Source organism: Canis lupus, chromosome X, assembly GCF_011100685.1.
Source record: "Canis lupus familiaris isolate Mischka breed German Shepherd chromosome X, alternate assembly UU_Cfam_GSD_1.0, whole genome shotgun sequence".
Classification (NCBI taxonomy): domain Eukaryota; kingdom Metazoa; phylum Chordata; class Mammalia; order Carnivora; family Canidae; genus Canis; species Canis lupus.
In genome coordinates this window covers 39747656-39768391 of record NC_049260.1, presented here as the reverse complement: position 1 = coordinate 39768391, position 20736 = coordinate 39747656, and the positions used below count along the sequence as shown (strand labels likewise).

The 20736-nt window shown below is 43.3% G+C and overlaps 1 long non-coding RNA gene across 4 annotated transcripts in view; it reads left to right on the top strand.

Moving 5' to 3' along the window:
* Positions 1–20736, top strand: part of LOC111094885 — a 124035-nt gene that overhangs the window by 67440 nt on the left and 35859 nt on the right. Inside the window, exon 6 of one of the 4 annotated variants that reach the window (XR_005386263.1) lies at positions 19714–20563. The exons of 2 other annotated variants lie outside the window; for them this stretch is intronic. This is a non-coding gene — a long non-coding RNA (uncharacterized LOC111094885). Of the gene's footprint in view, positions 1–2745; positions 2803–19713; positions 20564–20736 lie in introns of those variants that run through there. One more of the 4 variants, XR_005386262.1, reaches the window with a different exon arrangement.

The following is a 20736-nucleotide window of genomic DNA, read 5'->3' as shown; positions in this document are numbered from 1 at the left end:
CAGGCGTGGTATGGCATTAGTTCAGGACCTGTCTTTGGTGAGTGGAAGATGAAGGGAGTAGGTGTGTTTGAGGAGGGTGCACACATAGAAGTTCTTTAGTTGTGACTAGTAAGTCCTGACTCACCTAGACCTGGCTTGCTTTCTTTCACTGAAGAGGGGGAGATATTTTCAAAAGTGACCTTTTTAAAAAAGTTCATTTATTTAGTTAATCTCTACCCCCAACACCGAACTTGAACTCCCAGCCCCGAGATCAAGAGTCACGTGCTCTATCAGCTGAGCCAATCAGGTGCCCCTAACTGAAACAGACTTTTTCAAAAATATTTTAATTTTATTTTAAATTCCATTCTAGTTAATATACACTGTTATATTAGTTTCAGGTATACAATATAGTGCTTCAAGAATTCTTCACATCACCTGGTGCTCATCACAACAAATGCACTGCTTAATCATCCCTATTTCACCCATTTCCCCCGCCCCCCCACCCCCGCCCCCAGCCTCCCCTCTGATAACCATCAGTGTGTTCTCTGTAGTTAAGAGTCTGTTTCTTGGTTTGTCTTTTTTTTCTTTGCTCATTCTTTTTTCTTTCTTAAATTCCACATATGAGTGAAATCATATAGTATTTGTCTTTTGCTGTTATTTTGCTTAACATAATACTCATTAGCCCCATGCATGTTGTTGCAAATGGCAAGATTTCATTCTTTTTTTTTTTTTTAAAGATTTTATTTATTCATGAGAGCCACACACAGAGAGATCAGAGACATAGGCAGAGGGAGAATCAGGCTCCTTGTGGGAAGCCCGATGCAGGACTCGATCCCAGGATTCTGGGATCATGACCTGAGCCGAAGGCAGATGCTCAACCACCAAGCCACCCAGGCACCCCGGCAAGATTTCATTTTTTTAAATGGCTGAGTAACATTCCAGTGTGTGTGTGTGTGTGTGTGTGTGTGCATACATACCACACATCATCTTTATCCGTTCATCTATCTATTGGTGGATACTTGGGTCGCTTCCACAATTTGACTACTGTAAATAATGCTGCTATAAACATCAGGGTGTGTGTATTCCTTTGAACTAGTGTTTTTGTATTCTATGGGTAAATACCTAGTAGTGCAATTACTGGGTTGTAGGGTAGTTTGATTGATTTATAAAAAAGATTTTATTTATTCATAAGAGAGACACAGAGAGAAAGGCAGAGACACAACACAGGCAGAGGGAGAAACAGGTTTCATGTAGGGAGCCCAATGTGGGACTCGATCCAGTGACTCCAGGATTACGCCCTGAGCCAAAGGCAGATGCTTAACCGCTCAGCCACCCAGGTGTCCCTGGTAGTTTTATTTTTAACTTTTTGAGGAACCTCCATACTGTTTTCCACAGTGGCTGCACCAGTTTGCATTCCCATCAGTAGAACTGGCTTTCATAATCCCACCAGTATAGGCACTTTTCCAATGAAGCCTATCCTCTTCTCATCCTCTTCAGCCCGTTTTTTTTTTTTTCCCTTTTCCTTGAAAATTGGCCCAAACTTTCTGTTGCTCTGAGCAGTGGTATATGTTCCTATGGTGGGTAGGGTACCATTACCCAAGTCTCACATGCTCTCAGCAAGATGACCAGGAATTTATTTACTCTTGGCAATTATAGGATCTGCTCATTTCTGGGATGTTCGGTCTTTTCCCTGAAGCTCTGATTCAGCATCTATCTCACTTGAGTGGTTAAATTTCTGGAACCATCTCCCCATTATTTTGTAAGAGTTGTTTCATTCTGATGTTCAGGATACACCTTAGGTAGAACTTTTCCCCTGTGCATCTTGGAACTCCCTGCTTCCTCAAACCTCACACTTGACTTTCTGTAAAGTCTATCCAGAGCTACGGAGAACAGAGACTTGGGATCCATCTTAAAAATCCCAAAAAATACATTTTGATGTAAGAGCTCTGGAGATGTTCCTAGCAACCCCATGAGTATGCACATTTCCCCCCTAGTACTCCCTCTCCCTCTACCAAAGACTAGGTCTCCAGTAGTTAGAAACTCTGAGCCCAGGTCCTTGGCTACCTTTTGAGGCTGGAGATAGAGGTAGCGCCACCTGCCACCCTGATATGGAATTGCAATGCATTCCCCATTTACTTAGTGATAATTTGTTTTTCTTAGTAAAATTCCAAATCTTTTGGAGAGGGTGAGAAGGAAAAAGAAGAAGGAAAGGATTAGATTGAGATTATGCATAACTGCCTAGTAAATGAATTTGAAGAATTGAGATGTGGAGAGCAAATACAGTAACCTTGGCACTGTTAATAGTGACTTTGTGAGTAACTTCTACATAGATTTCCCTTTACTTAGAACCTGCTACCCCATCCACTTCCCCCAAACTGCAGTGTTTCTCTAAAGGAGGGGAGACAAAGAAGTTGGCTTACAATCTGCTGCCAATTCAGATACTTGGTTCTCACAGACATCATTTAACAGATGTATATTGGACACATTGTGTACATAAGACCCTGGGCAAGATACTGGGGCCTGTGTAGTAGGCAAGACAGATGGAGGCCCCTTTTCTTTTTTTTTTTTTTTTTTAAAGATTTAATTTATTTATTCATGGGAGAGAGAGAGAGAGGCAGACATAGGCAGAGGGAGAAGCAGGCTCCGTGCAGGGAGCCTGATGTGGGACTCGATCCCTGGTCTCCAGGATCACGCCCTGGACTGAAGGTGGTGCTAAACTGCTGAGCCACCGGAGCTACCCTCTTTTTTTTTTTTTTTTTTTTTTAGATTTTATTTATTCATGAGAGACACAGAGAGACAGAGACAGCAGCAGAGACACAGGCAGAGGGAGAAGCAGGCTCCATTGCCGGGAGCCCGACGTTGGACTCGATCCCGGGACTCCAGTATCACACCCTGGGCTGAAGGCGGCGCTAAACCGCTGAGCCACCAGGGCTGCCCAGACCCCTTTTCTAATATAGAAGTGTCCACTGACCCATTGCTATGTTCTCTTTGGCCCACACAGTGCTATAAGTGCTGCGGTGTTTTTCCCTCTTGAAACATGGGGAGATTTGACCTCCTGGAACTATATATTAGCATGTGTCGTAAAAGTTGGGAAAATGAGGGGGTGGTGTTGAGAAATACCCACCCTGGTGAGCATAGGCACACGTTCTACAGCCTACCCTGGCCTCCCTCCTCACTGTATTTGATACGTTAAGTCTCGGGGGACATCTTGGGTTGGGATCCCCATCTTTCTGTGCCTCCCTTCACAGTGATCCCCACGTGACACTGGGAGCCTCGGCTGAGAGCTGGGCCAAGAAGGCAGGTTGGGTCAGGAAGTGTGGCTCCCAGCTGTTCTCTCTGCTCGTGGGCAGTGCTCTTGAGCTCTGCCCTTCATGCAGCCCTTCCCGGGCCACTGCTGCACCACTCTCAGTAGCTGCACAGCTGCTGCAGGCTGTTCAAGATTAGAATTTACGTCAGAAAGGAGAAATTGTGGTACAAGCCTTTTCTAGTCCTCCACACCTGTCTTTTTGGCTCTTCCTGCCTAGAGGCCCCCTTTTTACCTGTCTACTGGTGCTGCTCACGTTCAAAAGCACACCCCGCCTCTCCTTGAGGGTTCTGAAGGCTGGGCACTGCCGGGCTTCCAGGCTGGGGGCAGGCAGCAGAGAGCAGAGCTGCCTACAGGGGCTCCTCCAGCTTCTCCCACATCACTTGCGTGGATCTCTTTTATGTATTGGGCTTTCTGGGCAATTTCCTTTGGAGAAAGCACTCCAAAGCTTAAGGTATTGCCAGTTTCATCACTTGAGAGCCCACAGATGGCCTTAGATTCATCATGGTCTTTCCTGATTGTCGTTCTCTGGTCTCTGTTACTTGCATCTTGAATCTGGAGTGCGTGGTCTCTGTCCTGTGTGTTTCTACCCGCCCAGAGCTCACCCTGGGACTGTGCAAAGAAGGGTAAAAGAATAAATACTTGTTGCACAATCAAATCAATATCTCATTTGCTGATTGTTAGAGCACAGAGGGCATTGTTGATACAAATTTAAAATTTTTTTTAAAGATTTTATTTATTTATAGAGACACAGAGGGGGGGGGGGAGGGGGCAGAGACACAGGCAGAGGGAGAAGCAGGCTCCATGCAACAAGCCCGATGTGGGACTCCAGGATCTCCAGGATCACACCCCGGGCTGCAAGCGGTGCTAAAGCTGCAAGCGGTGCTAAAGCGCTGCACCACCGGGGCTGCCCACAAATTTAAATTTTAATACCCCGAGACCCTCTTCTGAGGGCACATGCATTCCATGCTCCTCTTAAAATCTGTGTGGTTTTAAATACGGAAGCCATCCACACCATCGTCTTTTCATATTTCCCTTCTCTGATAGATTCAGTCTCCTTAAGTCTGGGCCTAAAAGGAAGGGACAAGTGGTGACAGGACTGGTTGGAACAACCCTGGGAGCCTCAAGCCACCTGATGTGAGGGAAGCAGGGAGGGCTGGGCACTTCGACAGCATTCAGGATGGAGACCACAGCCCTCTCAGAAATACCCTGGGGATTCCCGGACTCTCCCATGGAGAATCCCTCTACTTAAAACATGGTCTCTTGAACTGTGCAATTGAGGACCATCTGGGGAGACCCCCCACATCCCAGGGCAAGGTGGAGGGGATGACTTGAATGGACAATAGGGAGCTCTGGTTTACTTGCTAACCCTACCACATCCTATTTGCTTAACCATCAGCAGTCACTGACCTTTTTTTTAGGGCTGTTTCTGGTTTCAGGGATTAAATATGGGAGTGTCCTCCCCGCACGATTTCCCCGTAGGTTATAGATCTCCTCTCTGACTCAGCAGACAGTGCTTTATGCCAGTGCTGCCCCTAAAATTTCAGAGGAGGTTGTGAGGATAAAAGGCCGTAAAGCAAGCATACCTACAATTGATCTCAAGTCTCCACCTTGCCCTAAAATGTGAATTTTGTATTGTAATTTGCACTAGACACCTATATGTTTTGTGTTAAGACCATTTAAAATGCCTTTTGAAAAGCCCATTATTTATTGTCCTCAAATTTTGGAGTACAATTGATTGTTGCAAGGATATGTGACTTGCTGAGTCCCTGGTTTTACGAATTCCTGAGAGGGTCCCACTGCTACTTGTGTGTCTTTGTTCTGTTCTTGTCTTGTCTTGTCTTGTCTTGTCTTGTCTTGTCTTTTCTTTTTTTCTCTTTTTCTTTTTTTCTTTCTTTTCTTTCTTTTCATGATCAGTTTTAATTTCCAAGATGGTGAATGTGACTTTACAATAATTACTACAGATACCAATTCTATTTATACTCCTGATAATCCTATGAAATAGGTACTATTGGTTACCTCCATTTTAACGATGAGAAAACAGAGTTGTTCAGGAAGTTGCTCAAAGTTACATGGTTTGTAAATGGTGAGGTTGGCATTTGACCCTGGTGGTCTGGCTTGTAAACCTGTGCTTTTTTTTTTTTTTTTTAAAGATTGTATTTATTTATTTATTCATGAGGGCGAGGTAGAGACATAGGTAGAGGGAGAAGCAGGCTCCCTCTGGGGACTCCAAGGTGGGACTGGATCCCAGGACCCTGTGATTATGATCCGAGCCGAAGGCAGTTGCCTAACTGACTGAGCCACCCAGGTACCCTACACACAGCGTTTTTGTGATAAATTTTGATGTCATCTCCAGGTTATTTATCTAGAACTCATGAAGCTCAGTAATTGGGCTTTTTGTCTTCAGTTAGCAAGAACTTGGTCAGCCTTAGTTCTGTGGCCACAGATAGACTCCACGTGATGGCCACACAAGGAGTGACCAGTGTCAGACTAGAGAGATATTCAGTCTGAAGCTTTTGTATCATCATTCCAGGTGATGGATCTCCATAAACTATGTAGTTGGGGTGTTTTCAAACAATGTGACTAAGATACAAAAGCTAGTGATGCTGAAGTTGTTGTAGTGGCTTTGCAGTATTACTTGGTACTGATGCTCTTTACTTTTCATTCATTGTGTTTCTTAGGTCTGTAAACAAAAAGCCAGTGCCATTCCTTACCCACAGCTCTGTTTAATATTTGTGGTTTAACGTTTGCCAGATACTTAAGTATATAGCCATGCATCACTCTGGGTGACAACAACAACAATCTTAATGTTTCTTTCTTTCTCTTTAAAAATGTTTCTTTAGTTACATTTATTTATTTATTTATCTATCTATCTATCTATTTATTTATTAAATATTTTATTTATTTATTCATGAGAGACCCAGAGAGAGGGGCAGACATAGGCAGAGGGAGAAACAGGCTCCCTGCAGGGAGCCTGTTGTGGGACTTGATCCCAGGATCTCGACCTGAGCCAAAGGCAGATGCTCAACCGCTTAGCCACCCAGGTGCCCCTAGTTACTTTTATTTTATTTTTTAAAATTTTTAGTTACTTCTGATTAAAAGTTTTTTTAAAGATTTATTTATTTATTTATTTATTTATTTATTTATTTATTTATTTATTTATGAGAGAGAGGCAGAGACACAGGAGGAGGAAGAAGCAGGCTCCATGCCGGGAGCCCGACGCGGGACTCGATCCCAGGACTCCAGGATCGCGCCTTGGGCCAAAGGCCGGCGCCAAACCACTGAGCCACCCAGGGATCCCCCGGTTAAAAATTTTTTTAAAGATATATTTATTTTGAGAGAGAGAGAGAGTGCAGGAGTGAGCAGGGAGTAGGGGGAAGGGACAGAGGGAGAGGGAAAGTGAAAATACCTAGCAGACTCCTTGCTGAGTACAGAGCCCCACGTGGGGCTCAATCTCATGACCCGAGCTGAAATCAGGAGTCGGAGGCTCAACTGATGCTCAACCAACTGAGCCCCCCAGGCACCCCCCGCCCCGACATTTTTTTTAAAGTAATCTCTGTACCCAACATGGAACTCAAGCCCACAACTCCAAGAGCAAGAGTTGCGCACTCCACTGACTGAGCCAGCTAGTAGGCGCCCCATGTGTCTTTAGCTACTTAACAAAATTTCTGGATTCAGACTGTAGGCTTATTGCATCTGATATGGCAACAGCAACAACAAAAAGTGAGAGAACAAATGAAACCATCTCTTAAAAGAAAGTCTTAATGAGGCGTATAACATAGAAATTAGTCCTTCCACGCATTCCTACCCCTGAACCTACGGGCATGACTCCTTGGGTGCTCATGGGGTCGTTTTCCCATGTGGCCTCAACAAAGGCCAGCCTCTCCATGGCAAGCTGGGTTCTGTCACCAGGTTCCTAATTGAAGCTCTTATAGTTATCCATGTATTCCTCAGCATCATCCATTTCTCCCACCCACATTCTCTTCCAGCTCCTATGTGATTTCATAAGTGTTATCTTTATGTATTGCCTTAAATGCATTTCCCCCCATGTGCCATTGCTAGCACTCCAGTTAGGTTTTATGTCTGGTCCCTTACCTCCCTCCACCTCCAAAATGACTCCGGTCAAGAGCACCCAGGAACTCCACGTTCCAAATCCAATGCTGACTTCTCAGTCCTTAACCTTTCTCAGCCTGCAGGTGGGATTTGACCCAGCTACTCGTACCCCTTTCCTTGAAATCATTTTTTTTCTACTTGGCTTCCTTGATGTCACACTTGGTGCTCTGCTGATGCAAGGGTTCCTTGCCAGTCCCCTTTCCTGATTCCTCCTGGTATTGATTGCCCCAACCTCTTCATATTTGAGTGCCTCAGTCCTCCTACCACTTCTCTATCTATCCTTGCGCCCAAAGGCAAATTAATCCTGCAGCTTTATGTACTTTTTAAAAACTATTTTATTTATTTATTCATGAGAGACACACACACACACACACACACACACAGAGAGAGAGAGAGAGAGAGGCAGAGACATAGGCAGAGGGAGAAGCAGGTTCCCTGGTCTCCAGGATCACACCCTGGGCCGAAGGTGGCGCTAAACCACTGAGCCACCCGGGCTGCCTGATCCTGCGGCTTTAAATGCCACCTAAATGCTGATGATTTCATCTTGCAGTGCTCTGCTCAATTTCATCTTCATCTCTTCTTGGATATCTCACCAGCATCTCCAACCTAGCATGTCTAAAACCCAGTTCTTCATACCTCCCCACCCCTGCCATGCTCAGCCTGTCCCAAACTTGGGGAAATAGAGGCTCCATTCTTCCGGTTACCCAGGCCACAAACTCTGGAGTCCCCCACGAGTCTTCTCTTTAGCTTACCCAACATCAGCAAATCCTATCTTCTCTGCCTTTACAAGATATCCCAAATCTGGCCAGTCACCCTTACCTCTACTGATACCACCTGGGCTAGATCGCTGTCCCCTCATTTGGATTCATCAGCAGGTGCTTTTCCTTCCTTTGCCTCAGGAGTTAAACTTTTAGATGGTTCTATGCTTCTGATCAGGAGCCTCTCACAGTTTGTTATTTCTCTCAGAGTGCATACCATAATCCTTGAAAGATAATGGCCTAGAGAGCCGTGTGTGATCTGCTCCCTCCATCCCTGCTCAATCTAATCACTGTTAGGTCTTTTTTTCCCCTTTGCCCATTCTGTTATAGTGACACTGGCCTCTTTACTGTCCCTGTAACTGACCAGATATACCCCTACCTCAGCACCCCTGGGCAAGTTTTTCCTCTGCCTTACTCCCTCATTTGTTGCCCAGATCTCTATGGAACCTTGCTGCCTTCCTTCAGAACTTTGTTTAAATGCCTACTTGATCAGAGGGGCCTTCCTTCACTGATCGCTCCCCTACTCCTACCTGCACTCCAGGATTGTTTGCTTGCTCTGTATTTTGCCAAAGACCTCATCATCATTGCCTAGCTTATTTTGCATTTATTTGATTGTGTGTCTTTCCCCTCTGGACTGGAAACTCCCTGAGGTGTCAGGTGCTTTGTCTCTTGTTAATTGCTGTATTCCCTAAACTTAGCCTGGTACCTGGAAGTTAGAAGTACTCCATGAAAAATATTTGAAGGAATGAGGAATTACCTGTAGTAGGTAGTCAGAAATAGGGTATGGGCAATGAGTATTTGCCCAGGCTGGAAGAGGATCTATAGTATCTATGGCATATAATATATTCTAAGACCCCTCCCTCTACCTACTCCCCATATTTGACTATTTTTAAAATCTGGATGCATATTAGAATGGATGGCCTCTCTCAGTAGCCATCTGCTGGGCAGTGGTCATGCTGTTGCTGTTGCCTATGCACACACAAAGCTGGCTGTAGCTGTTTACACGGGCAGCAGTTCAGTTGATCTGTATTGTTGGTCCTATATATGGCCGAGGGTATCTGCCATTTGATATACTCTCAGTAAGATTACACTTACCAAAATAAAATTTTATTAGGGTCGAAACAAAATCCTATTGTGTACACAAAGGAAGGCATTAGCACAGTAGGGAGTAAATTTGATATTAGTGAGGCAAATAAATGTTCATGGTTGGAGAAATGACTGAAATCCCACGTTTTCTTTTCTTTTCTTTTTTAAAAGATTTTATTTATTTATTCGTGATAGACACAGAGAAATCTAGAGAGAGAGGCAGAGAGAGAAGCAGGCTCCATGCCAGGAGCCTGATGTGGGACTCGATCCCGGGACTCCTGGGCCAAAGGCAGGCGCTAAACCGCTGAGCTACCCAGGGATTCCCCCACGTTTTCTTTTAAAGCAACAACTAGGAAAATTCAAGTATTTGAAACTGTTTTGTTTGCTGCTGAGATACATGCTAAAGGGCTGCCAGCCACATGCCAAGCAACACAACTGAAGGCAGGAGAAATCGCCCATCTCCGACACTGCAAATGAGAGGCTAGCTTGACCATCAATGAGGACTGCCTTTGAGGCACCATGTAACAGTTAATTGGCAAAGTTTGTTTCTTTCCTAATGGTACATAAAAGAAGGGAGTGTCTTATAATCTATGACATTTCAGATTGGGTGAGGTAGAGTGGGTCTCTTTTCTGCATCTTAGAATTCTAAAACTAAATTTGTAGATCTGAATTTTGTCCCTTTCAGTTAGTTAGTTTTTATTTTCAACTATTTCTAAGATCCCAGTGTATCTTCAGTCAGGGTGTACTTAATGCATACTCTACCATATGCATTCACAAAAAGGGGAGGCTTGGTCGGGTATTTGAGTTAGAGTTTGTTGGGTTTCTTACAGAATGTTTCTCTGGCATCAAGCTGCTACTAGCACCATTGGGAGTAATTATCCAAAAATGAGTTTGGACTTTGGTTTGCTACAATTAGTTGAAGATAAGTTTTTCAGACAGCTGCAGGTTTTGTTTTTGAACTCTTTCTTTGAAAATAATTACAGGCTCCTCAGAATTCACACAAATAGTATGGAGAGGGCTCACGGAGCCATCACCCGACTTCCTCCCATGGTGACATCTTACATAACGATAGCACAGCTGCAGTTTTTAATGGGTCATCTTGTTTTCTTCCAGTGTGATCCATTGGGGTGGGAATTGAGAGGAAAAGTTGTTCTGTCCTACTGTACAACCAGCCAGTTCACTGTACATGGTTCCTGGTCACAGGAGGTGAGATCAGAGGCAGACATGTCCCAGGGGGATTCATACGTGGATTGTCACGCCACAGAGGAAATAATCAGATTAAATTAATTTGCGACTTATTCCTCCAGCAGAGGAGCTCTGCATCGATCTGTTTTTGCTTTGGCACAGGCTTTCTTTCAATGCAATTGTTTTAGAGTGATGGAAAATGCTCTACAAAAGTGTTGAAATAGAGCACCTTGGAATTCTAGAATTGCAGAGTCAGAAGGGGCTGAAAGCCAGCCACCCAATGGGCAGGATGACCCCGCCCCTTTAACATCCCTGCTGGGTTCCTATTCCCACTCTTAAGACCCTCCTTTGCTTAGGATGCCAGTCCCATCTCTGTGTGATAGGACTTTTCTTAGCCACACGTCCGACAACAGGCAGGTATCTCTTTGCTTTCCAGCCTTCCCTCTGCTTCAGTAAATCTAGGTCCTTTAATCCTGGGGTGCTTTTTAGCCCCCCCTCACTACCCTGCTGGCTGCTTCTCCACAGTCTGAGTTTTTTAATAGCTTGGACATATGCTGGAGTGATGATAATGATGGATCTAGGTATATTAACTAGAGAGATAGGCTATAGGAAAAATAACCAATACCCTAAAGAGGGCTGAGTGCAAATTTGGAAATAAAAAGCTCAACCTTTACAATAATCTTTTTTTTTAAGATTTTATTTATTTGAGAGAGAGAGAGAGATAGCAAGAGAGAGCACATGTGATGAGGAGAGGGATAAGTATGCTCCCTGCTGAGCAGGGAGCCCAATGCAGGGCTCAATCCCAGGACACCAAGATTAGGAGGTGAGATGAAGGCACATGCTTAACTGACTGAGCCACCACAGGCACCCCTAAAATTGTATTTTTTAAAATGAATTCATGCCCTCTTTTTCTTGTTTCTCTTTCTCACTTCTATTATTTATTCCCTTTGATAAGCCAGCCTTCCGTGGCATGGTCCATATTTGATAGCCCCGTCATTCTTGTCTCCCAACCAAGTCCTCTCCCCAGTACCTCTTCCATACCCCTACCCCAACACCACCATATCTTCCTCCACTACTGGCCTGGCCTGGATGCCTGGCCTCCAAATGGTCTTTGTTACTATTTGTGATTCCTCTACCCTATCACTAGCTGTAAATCTCATCACCTCAGTGTAGTTAGGGACTGATTCTTAGGTATTCAGTGCATCTGCAGTAAGCATCAGTTATGCCTTTGAAAATTCTGGTTCTGGTATGCCTTGGTGGCTCAGTAGTTGAGCATTTGCCTTTGGCTCAGGTCGTGATCCTGGGGTCCTGGGATCGAGTCCCACATCAGGCTCCCTGCAGGGAGCCTGCTTTTCCCTCTGCCTGTGTCTCTGCCTCTCTGTGTGTCTCTCATGAATAAATAAATAAAACCTTAAAAAAAAGAAAATATTCTGGGTCTTCCCATTTGTAAAAACATCAGAATGGTTACCACTCCACTCCCTACCACCACCTCTGAACATTTGCGATGTTGGAGGGCAGCAGAAACCCACTTGGAGTACTCCCAAGAACTCTCTTCAGGGGACTCAGATGCTGAGAATTTAATTAGAACAATTTTTTAGTGTCTTCCTCTGCAAATACTGTTTAGAACACTTAAAAAAAAGAAAACTAAAATACAAATAGAAAATTTCTGGTCATGTCTTTATCGCAAGGGCATAAAGATAAGTCAAGATGGGACAAAATCAGGTTTCGGAATATTATTTCTACTGCATGAGAAACTTAGTCAAAGTAAGGAAAGTTACTAGCTTGAAATGTAGAAAGTCAAATATAGCCATATCATTAAGTTTGCTGTGTTTGGGCGGCAGGGAACTAGAGGGCTGGGGGTTGAGATATCCAAGTTACTTCGTCTGAAAATACATCTGGCTCTCTCTCTCTCTCTCTCTCTCTCTTCTTCTTTTTTTTTTTTTAGATTTTTATTTATTTATTAGAGAGCACATGCAGGAGCAGGGGGAAGTGGCCGAGAAAGGGGGAGAAGCAGACTCTCCTTTGAGCAGGGAGCCTGACCTGGAGCTCTGGAGCTCAGTCCCAGGACCCTGAGATCATGACCTAAGCTGAAGGCAGATGCTTAACTCACTGAGCCACCCAGGTGCTTCTCAACATCTGGCTCATTTTATGTGAACCTACTATTGATATATATTTCTAGATTATGTAAATAAATCTTGGCTAATATCTCCAAAATGTTCATGTTAGGTGGCAGATTTATAAATGTATAAACCTGGGCATACAAATTGTCATCCCTAAAGAGCTGTCATTACAGATTAGTTTCCAAATTGAGGAACATAGAGGCATAGAAAAGTTAAAAGACTTCGCTTATTCAGAGTGCTCTTGAAATATTTTATTTGGAGACAACCCCCCATCCCCAAGGTTGTGCTGGCACAGAATACACTGTCCCATAAATAGAAATGAACTTTGAAAAATGTGACAGTGTGATAAAGACACTATTCTCCTCGAGCTCCTGTGTGTGGAATATTCTGTAAGGGTACTAAAACCATAGGGTACACTTGCCTATCTATAGATAAATAGATATATTGTGCTTTTCTCTTCAGATAGCCAATCTCCCCCCCCTCCCCCCATGGTAATACTTAGATTCCATGAATTACTAAATAGATTGGATTTTCAAATATGGCAAAAAAGGAAGTGCCTTTCTATAGAAATCTGTAGAGCTGTACCCTGACTACAAATAATTGAGCTGTGTTCTTACACTCTCTCTACATTCCAGAAAATTGATTTTATATGTTCGATCCATCGTTTTCTCATTATGACTCCTAGTAAATTCTTAAAATGATGAGGATCCACTTAACTCAGCATAAGGAAGTTCAAGCAGTCTGTAAGCAACTTTATTCTCACCGAAAACTATTATAAAAGAATGTCCACTTTTCCCCTTGGGTTTGTTGTTGCATGCAGCATTCCCCTCAGTAAGCTCCTGAGAGGTTAAACTCATTTCTGAGCAATTGTTTTCATAAACTCATTATTTTGCTTCTAGCACTCAAGGCTAGATAGTGTGTAACCTGGTCTCTACCCAGTATTAGCCGCGTTGTTTTCACACTTCTCTCCAAGGGCCAAAGATTATCTCACAGAAGCTCCGAAATAATTCCTGTTTCTGAAATTCATGTGTAAAAGGAAATTTTTAAAGGAAGAGGGTGAGAATCAAGTTCAAACTCTTAAGAATTTTTGTAAAGCATTATATTGATTAACAAAAGCTCTCCGGCATCTTCTGGCAGACGTGTGAGAGAAGGCAGTGGTTGTAATTAATTTTTAGTGAGCACCACATATTTGATAATTGCTCTGATTCACGCTATTATATTCCTCTTCCTTCATCCACAGCAAAACAAGCTTAATTTGATTCATACCCTTAGGAAGAAAAAAAAAGCCTAAGATTACTCACATGGCTGTGATTCAGCTCTTGGCTCCTGCCACCTCCTCCTCCTCCTCATCCTCCCTTTCTCCCACCCTGCCACCCCCATACTCACTCCCACCCAGTGGCGTTGCCATCAAAAAACTGAGTCAGTTCGTTCTTTAAAAATGGGTGGGGAAAGAAGACAACTAATAAAAAACTTTTCTGAGCAAAGTATACACTGCTTAGATCTGAAATCACTGCAGGAAGACAGGCAAAGTGGCTGCTTACATAACATGAAAAGCGTGGAACAGAGGCAAGCTCTCATCAAGAAATGTTCAGATTGTCTTATATAAGTCTAGATACAGTTTGTGTGCATGCCTGGAGAGGTGTACACATACATAGCTACGTAGGTAGGGTTTTTTTTTTTTTTTTGAAAATTCTGTAATCCTGGGACTCTCACACATACTGTGTACACAGGTACACTGACTTTGTTTACAATCACCAAGTGAATCTAGCAGCTGTCTAAAGATTTTTGATCATTCAAACATAGGTGATAAAGTTGCTTTGCAACCTCTCCCTCCAAAAGCGGCATGATTTGGGAGCCTAGGATTGTTGGGTCTCCCCCACCCTGCTGCCCCGCCACCCCAGAATTGTAAGATTGGTAACCGGGGATGGCAGCACATCCTTAGTGGTGGCAAACATCATTGAGGCAGTCATTTCTGTTCACTCCTGGTGTTTTCTCAAATAGTCCCATTCTCCAGATGAAACAAAAGCCTCAGAGTGAAATGAGGTGACTTTCCCACATCCCCACAGGTGAGAGTCCCAGAGCCAGCCCTGGAACCCAGGCTGTTGGCATCCTGACCTGTAGTTCTGGTTTGTGGGAACCCGACACAGTTGGATCATTTGGTATTTCAGCGATTGCCTGGGGACAGGAGTGGTAGCTGAGAGGAAGTTCTATGCTGGAGCTCCAAACCTGTCTTTAGCTGAACTGTGTTGAATCGGGTCTCTGTGCATCTTGGAACTGACAGCAAGGGGGGGATCAAACCTTCCCTCCAAACACTCATTTGTAATCCTAACCACCTTCTCTTCATTTTGCTGCCCCCCCCCCCCCCCCATTATGTTACCATCTGTCTCACAAAGCATTGCCTGGATAAAGACAAGTCAGAGCAGTTGCTTGTCCTCGAACAAAATAGAGAATCACTTCTTGTATCCCCCAGAGCCATGTCAAACACCATATTTGTGGAGTTCCATATTTATAAAGTTTGCCTGAGCCTCAGAAATGTCCTGTTTGCTGTCCCTTTTATCATTCTTCAAGTATGCTAGATGCTGGCTGGAAACGATTAGCTTTCGTTACTGAAGGGTTTGTGGGATGCTTGAATTTCTTCGTATAGTTTTCATATGGAAACCCATGTAGTTTTCTCCTTTAAGAAATGAAATTTCTTTTTTTTTTTAAAAGATTTTATTTATTTATTCACGAGAAAGAGAGAGAGAGAGAGGCAGGAAACATAGGCAGAGGGAGGAGAAGCAGGCGCCATGTAGGGAGCCTGATGTGGGAATTGATCGAATTGATCCCGGGAACTCCGGGATCATGCCCTGAGCTGAAGGCAAATGCTCAACCACTGAGCCACCCAGGAGTCCCAAGAAATGAAATTTCTTTTTTTTTTAAATGATAGTCAGAGAGAGAGAGAGAGAGAGAGAGAGAGGCAGGCAGAGACACAGGCAGAGGGAGAAGCAGGCTCCATGCACCCGGAGCCCGATGTGGGATTCGATCCCGGGTCTCCAGGATCGCGCCCTGAGCCAAAGACAGGCGCCAAACGGCTGCGCCACCCAGGGATCCCAGAAATGAAATTGATTAATGAAAGACCACATAGGAAAGAATGCATGCTAAGGTTTCTTTCGGCACCCCCTTCACGCCCTCCATTCCATGGTTCTCCCTTAGGATAGCTATTGTAAGGTTTTAAGTCTCGACCCTGGAGAGACCATAAACAGTAAATCTGAGGTACTTTTTTCTGAGCCTAGAGCCACTTCCTGGCACCTCTGTTTGTGGGCCCCTGCCCCCGATACCCCATGTCTTTGACTCATTCACCTTCTTTTCTCGCTGATGAATTTCCACGTCTTGGCCCATCTGGGCTGGCTAGAATGGAAGTTCTTTTTGAATGCTTTCCCTGGCTGGCCCTGACCCGATCCTATAGTACTGGATTTTGGAAATTCTGAGAAATTTGGATAGAAAGACCCAAACAGGTGTCAAATGTAGATTCAGAGGAGTATTTTAAATCATTGAGACTTTGGGAGCAAAATATGGCTTGGCTAGGTGTTTGCCATCATTGGTAAAATAGTTCCAAGGGATTCTTCTTTAAAATAGTTACAGAAACTGTATTTTTCTCATGCAGAAATGTTGTTTGGGGAGTGACTAAGGTTATGTAGGACTCTAATGATGGCACAAAGAACAGCCTAAGGGTGGAGGTTACATGATAGTGATAACAGCAAAGCCAACCTTTAGGTGCACCTGAGTTGCTCAGTTGGTTAGGTGTCCCAACTTTTGATCTCTTCTCAGGATAATGAGTCTGGGCCTTGTGTTGGGCTCCATGCCCTCAGAAAAAAAGAAGAAGAAGAAAATAAGAAAAGCCAACTTTTATATAGTGTTAACTATCTGTCGGGCAGACCCTGTCCTGAGCACTTACATATATTATATTTTTAACCCAGGTGCCACACCTAGGAATGGCAGAGCCAGGATTGGAATCCCAGCAGGTCTGGCTCCAAGCTTTTAAAATGTTATAGATTCTGGGATCCCTGGGTGGCGCAGTGGTTTAGCGCCTGCCTTTGGCCCAGGGCGCGATCCTGGAGACCCGGGATCGAATCCCACGTCAGGCTCCCGGTGCATGGAGCCTGCTTCTCCCTCTGCCTGTGTCTCTGCCTCTCTCTCTCTCTCTCTGTGACTATCATAAATAAATAAAAATTAAAAAAAAAGAAAAATAAAATGTTATAGATTCTTTTAAATGCCAGAATTTTAGGTATTTGGTTTTATTAATGTTCTGCGTTCATAGTCTGTTTTTATTTCCATCGAAAGCCATGTAATTACAGATTTTATGTTCTGTGTATCTTATGAAGGTAACTTTCTATCAGCCAATAAAATTTTACTCAAAAAAGTCAATGGGCTAGATTAATACCTCCCTTTTGAAGTATGAATACATTTTAATAAGTCAATGAGAACTATGTACACACGGTTAAAATACCAAGGCTTCAAAAGTGTCATTGGGCTATGCACTTCTTAATTGTATTGTGTGAGTTTAATTTCTGAAAGTTGATTCTGTATGTAAATTTAATGTAGGGTTTTCATTCCAGTAAAACCCTACAGGGAATCCTTTTGTAAAGTGAATAGACAACTCCTGATTTAACTCTTTTTCTCTTTATCTGGCCCCATCTACCAATTTGAAAATTAGATATTTGAACAGTTCTGGAATACATTCCAGAAGTAGAGTGTATTTTCTCTATCGTAACAAAATTAGTTCCCATCAAGGCATAATCAACAATAAATGCCAAGCCTTAGCCTGAGCAGTTGCTGACTTTGCTCAAGGTTAAAGGAAGTATGCTGAAAAGAGATAACTATAGTGAAACTGCTCAGACCGAGCCTTCCAGATTTTTTGTGTGAGGCATTGCACTTCTTATTACTGTGTTCTTCCTGTCTGCGTAATACCTGGGAACACTTTATTCCTTGTAATGCCACTCCCATCTTGGTAGTAAAGTTTTTCCTGAAGGGGAAGATTTTTAGGCATGCCCATTTGTTTCATTGGAATTTTTACAGATAACAGTAGTTGATGATTTTCAGGGCTTTATGGTGCAGCTTTTAGCAGGTCGGGATTACAGGACTGTACAGATTTTGTGTGAGTGTGTGGTAATGTGGTTATATTATACTCACGCGTGTTCGTGAATAGTTCAGGTTAGAATGTAACTCAGAATAAATGCAAAAGTGAAAGCCTCAACGTGGCTCTTATTCTCCCAACCACTTCCTGAAGAACCTGCCACGTGGGCCCCAGACTTGGACTTGAACTTGGGTCCTCAGGACAGAAAAGAGTCTGAGGCCCCCATGGTAAAAGCCTCTAGTAGCCCTAAACATATAAAACCTGTTTACTGCTATCATGTGAACTCAGAGGTTGGGTTGTGTCAGTCATAAACATTTTCGACAGATTATTATGAAGTTTTAAGTATTTGGGAAGAGAGCCAGAGCTTTGCCATACCTTAAAAATCATCTTGCAACTTTCTCATCTCTGTGATCTCGTTCTTTGAGACTGTTTAGAACGTGCGTTCTGATCCTGTAATGTACAAGTTATAAAGGAAAAATGTGAGCTTGTCAGATTAACTACAATCACCAGTCTAATAAAACTGAGTCACATCCAAAATGGGCTGCACTTACGCTACCCTCCCATTCTAGGGAAAATATGGCTGGGGGAGGCAGTGTGAGTCATCACCTGGTTTGTTTGACATACGCTTCCTTCCATAAATTGGGAATGGCAAGCAGCAGAGTGTTCTGGACTTGTCGGGGAAAGAGCTAACAGCCTTGCATGATCAAAATAGGGCCTTTTAGGTTTGAAGGATGAGGTTAAGTCCATGTTTTGGCTTTAGATGACGGGGAGGGGGAGAAACCAACAGATGGAAACAAAGGACATTTGTAAGTACCATTTGGGGGGGGGGTCAAAGAAATGGTAGGGGGTTTTTACAGTTGAATTTTTTCTAGGACATCAATATGTAAGAATTAAATTGGAGGGGTTAAAGCAAAAATTGATAGGTAGCTAGTTCATTGGTGTGTGTGGGGGGGCTCATTTACTTAGTAAGAATGTTCTTGTTGTAAGCAGTCTAAAATGATTCCATGAGAGAAGGTTAGGGGTGTTGGGAGGGGGGACATCTATATATGATTTGGTAGTTCCCATACAAATTTGTCAAAACAGTGTTTGATTTTGTCTGAGTTATCTGACCATTTTGAAAGAAGTGCATTTTGGTTAAGAAACTTTTTCATGGTGAACTTGGAATCTCCTTCAGGAGTATTTCGAGGGGATGGGAAGAGAGGGGACTTCTGTCTCTTAAACATTTTCCTAAAGGAGTTCTGCAGAAGTTCACTGGAGCCTTTTAAAATAAAGACGTTTCAAATGCAAAAATTGTCAGGGAGACTGTAGAGGAAGGAGGAGTATATTTATAGCTGAAGTGGGTTTGTAAACTCAGCCTCTGCTTTGGGCTTAATTTTTAATATGTGCCAGGCACTCCTCTGATTTCCATCCTGGCTTGGTTGTCGCTCTTTCTCTGTCTTGTGTGAAGCTCGGGTGTTCTCTGTTTTAAAGCTGGAGTTGTCACAGCCTGGGCGTTTTCTGTTTCGGCTTATGGCTTTTTTTTTTTTTTTTCTCTTTTCCTGAATGAGTGTCCTTTGTGTAACCCCAGTAATTCAGAAATCCTGCAGTCATAGGGACTGCCCTGTCATGTGACTTAGGTACTAGGTGCTGCCTGTGATTGGTCAGCAGCTAATTGGCGGGTCCCTATAAGAGGTCCTGCTTCGAGTGTCCAGCCACTCTCCTTCCTGGCATGCTGCTCAGCAGGGACAGAGGTGGGGGTGGTGGTGGCGGGTGTCCAGTGATTCAGCCACATGTGATAGATGACCAAGTGACTGCTTCCTTGGGGTCCGCACATCAGTGGAAGACACCCACAGTGGCTGTGGCTGACTTGATCAAACTCTGGCTCCCTGAACTGGTAACTGTCACTTTAATATAGCTTACTGATTAAACTCAGAAAAATGCAGCTAAAATATTTTTGCCAGGAACTTGTGTGGACTTTACTCCCTGTGTCCCCCCACCCCGCACCCTCCCCTCCTTGTTCTTATTCATTTTGTAACAGGAATGAAATGCAGTTAACTCTTTAGAAAACTTTCGCAGGAAAAGCGCCTCGTGTGATCTGGAACAAAGACATTTTATAATCAGATTTATCAAGCTGTGAAGAGGGAGTTTTAGCGAACGGAAGCAGCAGCATTCTGTCACCAGGAAGTACTGCTTTATCCAGAATTGGTAAGTGAAAAGTGGCATCGTTCCCTAATAGATATCATATGGTGTCTGTGGGAATTGTGAAATTGTTCACAGACCCCTAACAACTGTGTTGAACCAGAGAACATATAAACAGAGTGAGGAATTCTAGAAAAAAGTAGCCCAAGAATATAGCATAAAGTCTGAGAAGAAGCCTGGTTATTAACAAAGATGAGTTGGGCTCTACCAGTTTAGACTAATACATGTAATAGAACGTGTTGACTTTCCCCCTCCTTTTTCTTTTTAGTGGGGAGGGACAAATAAAATGGGTTGTTTGGTAGACCTGGGGCATTGACATTCCATGGGTATGGATTTCCATTTAGTCTGAATAGGATGTGTAATACTTGAAGGGATGCTTTCAGAATTACTCAGCTCACACTATCTCTCCCTCTACCCCAAGATGTCCAGCATTTAGTTAGAACTCTACAAAATGAAAGTTTAAGTAATGCATTGGAAACATTTCCTACCGATCATGAAGGGCAGATTAAGCTGGTAATAGACTTTTTTACATTTGTGTCATGAATTTTAAGATTGTTCTATTTGGTTACAATTGGTACAGCAAAAGGGTGGATATTTCTAAATAGACCGTCATGTTCCAAGAGACTGTGATGATCAGTTCTTACTGGTGTACATGTGTTTGTCTGTCTCTTCTCTGAAACAAATTCAGTTTTGTAATCTTGATTCTGGGCTGCCCTAATGTTTCAAATTGCCAAAAAAATACAATAAATCTTTGAATACCTGTATTATGTACAATAGCTTCTTACTTGTAAACTGTAGAAAACCACAGCTTTGTTTTAGGCATTTTATATTATCTTGATTTCTAGATTTGGTTTTTAGGAAATGATCATGCCGGGAAAGTGGAATAGCATAAAAAAAAAT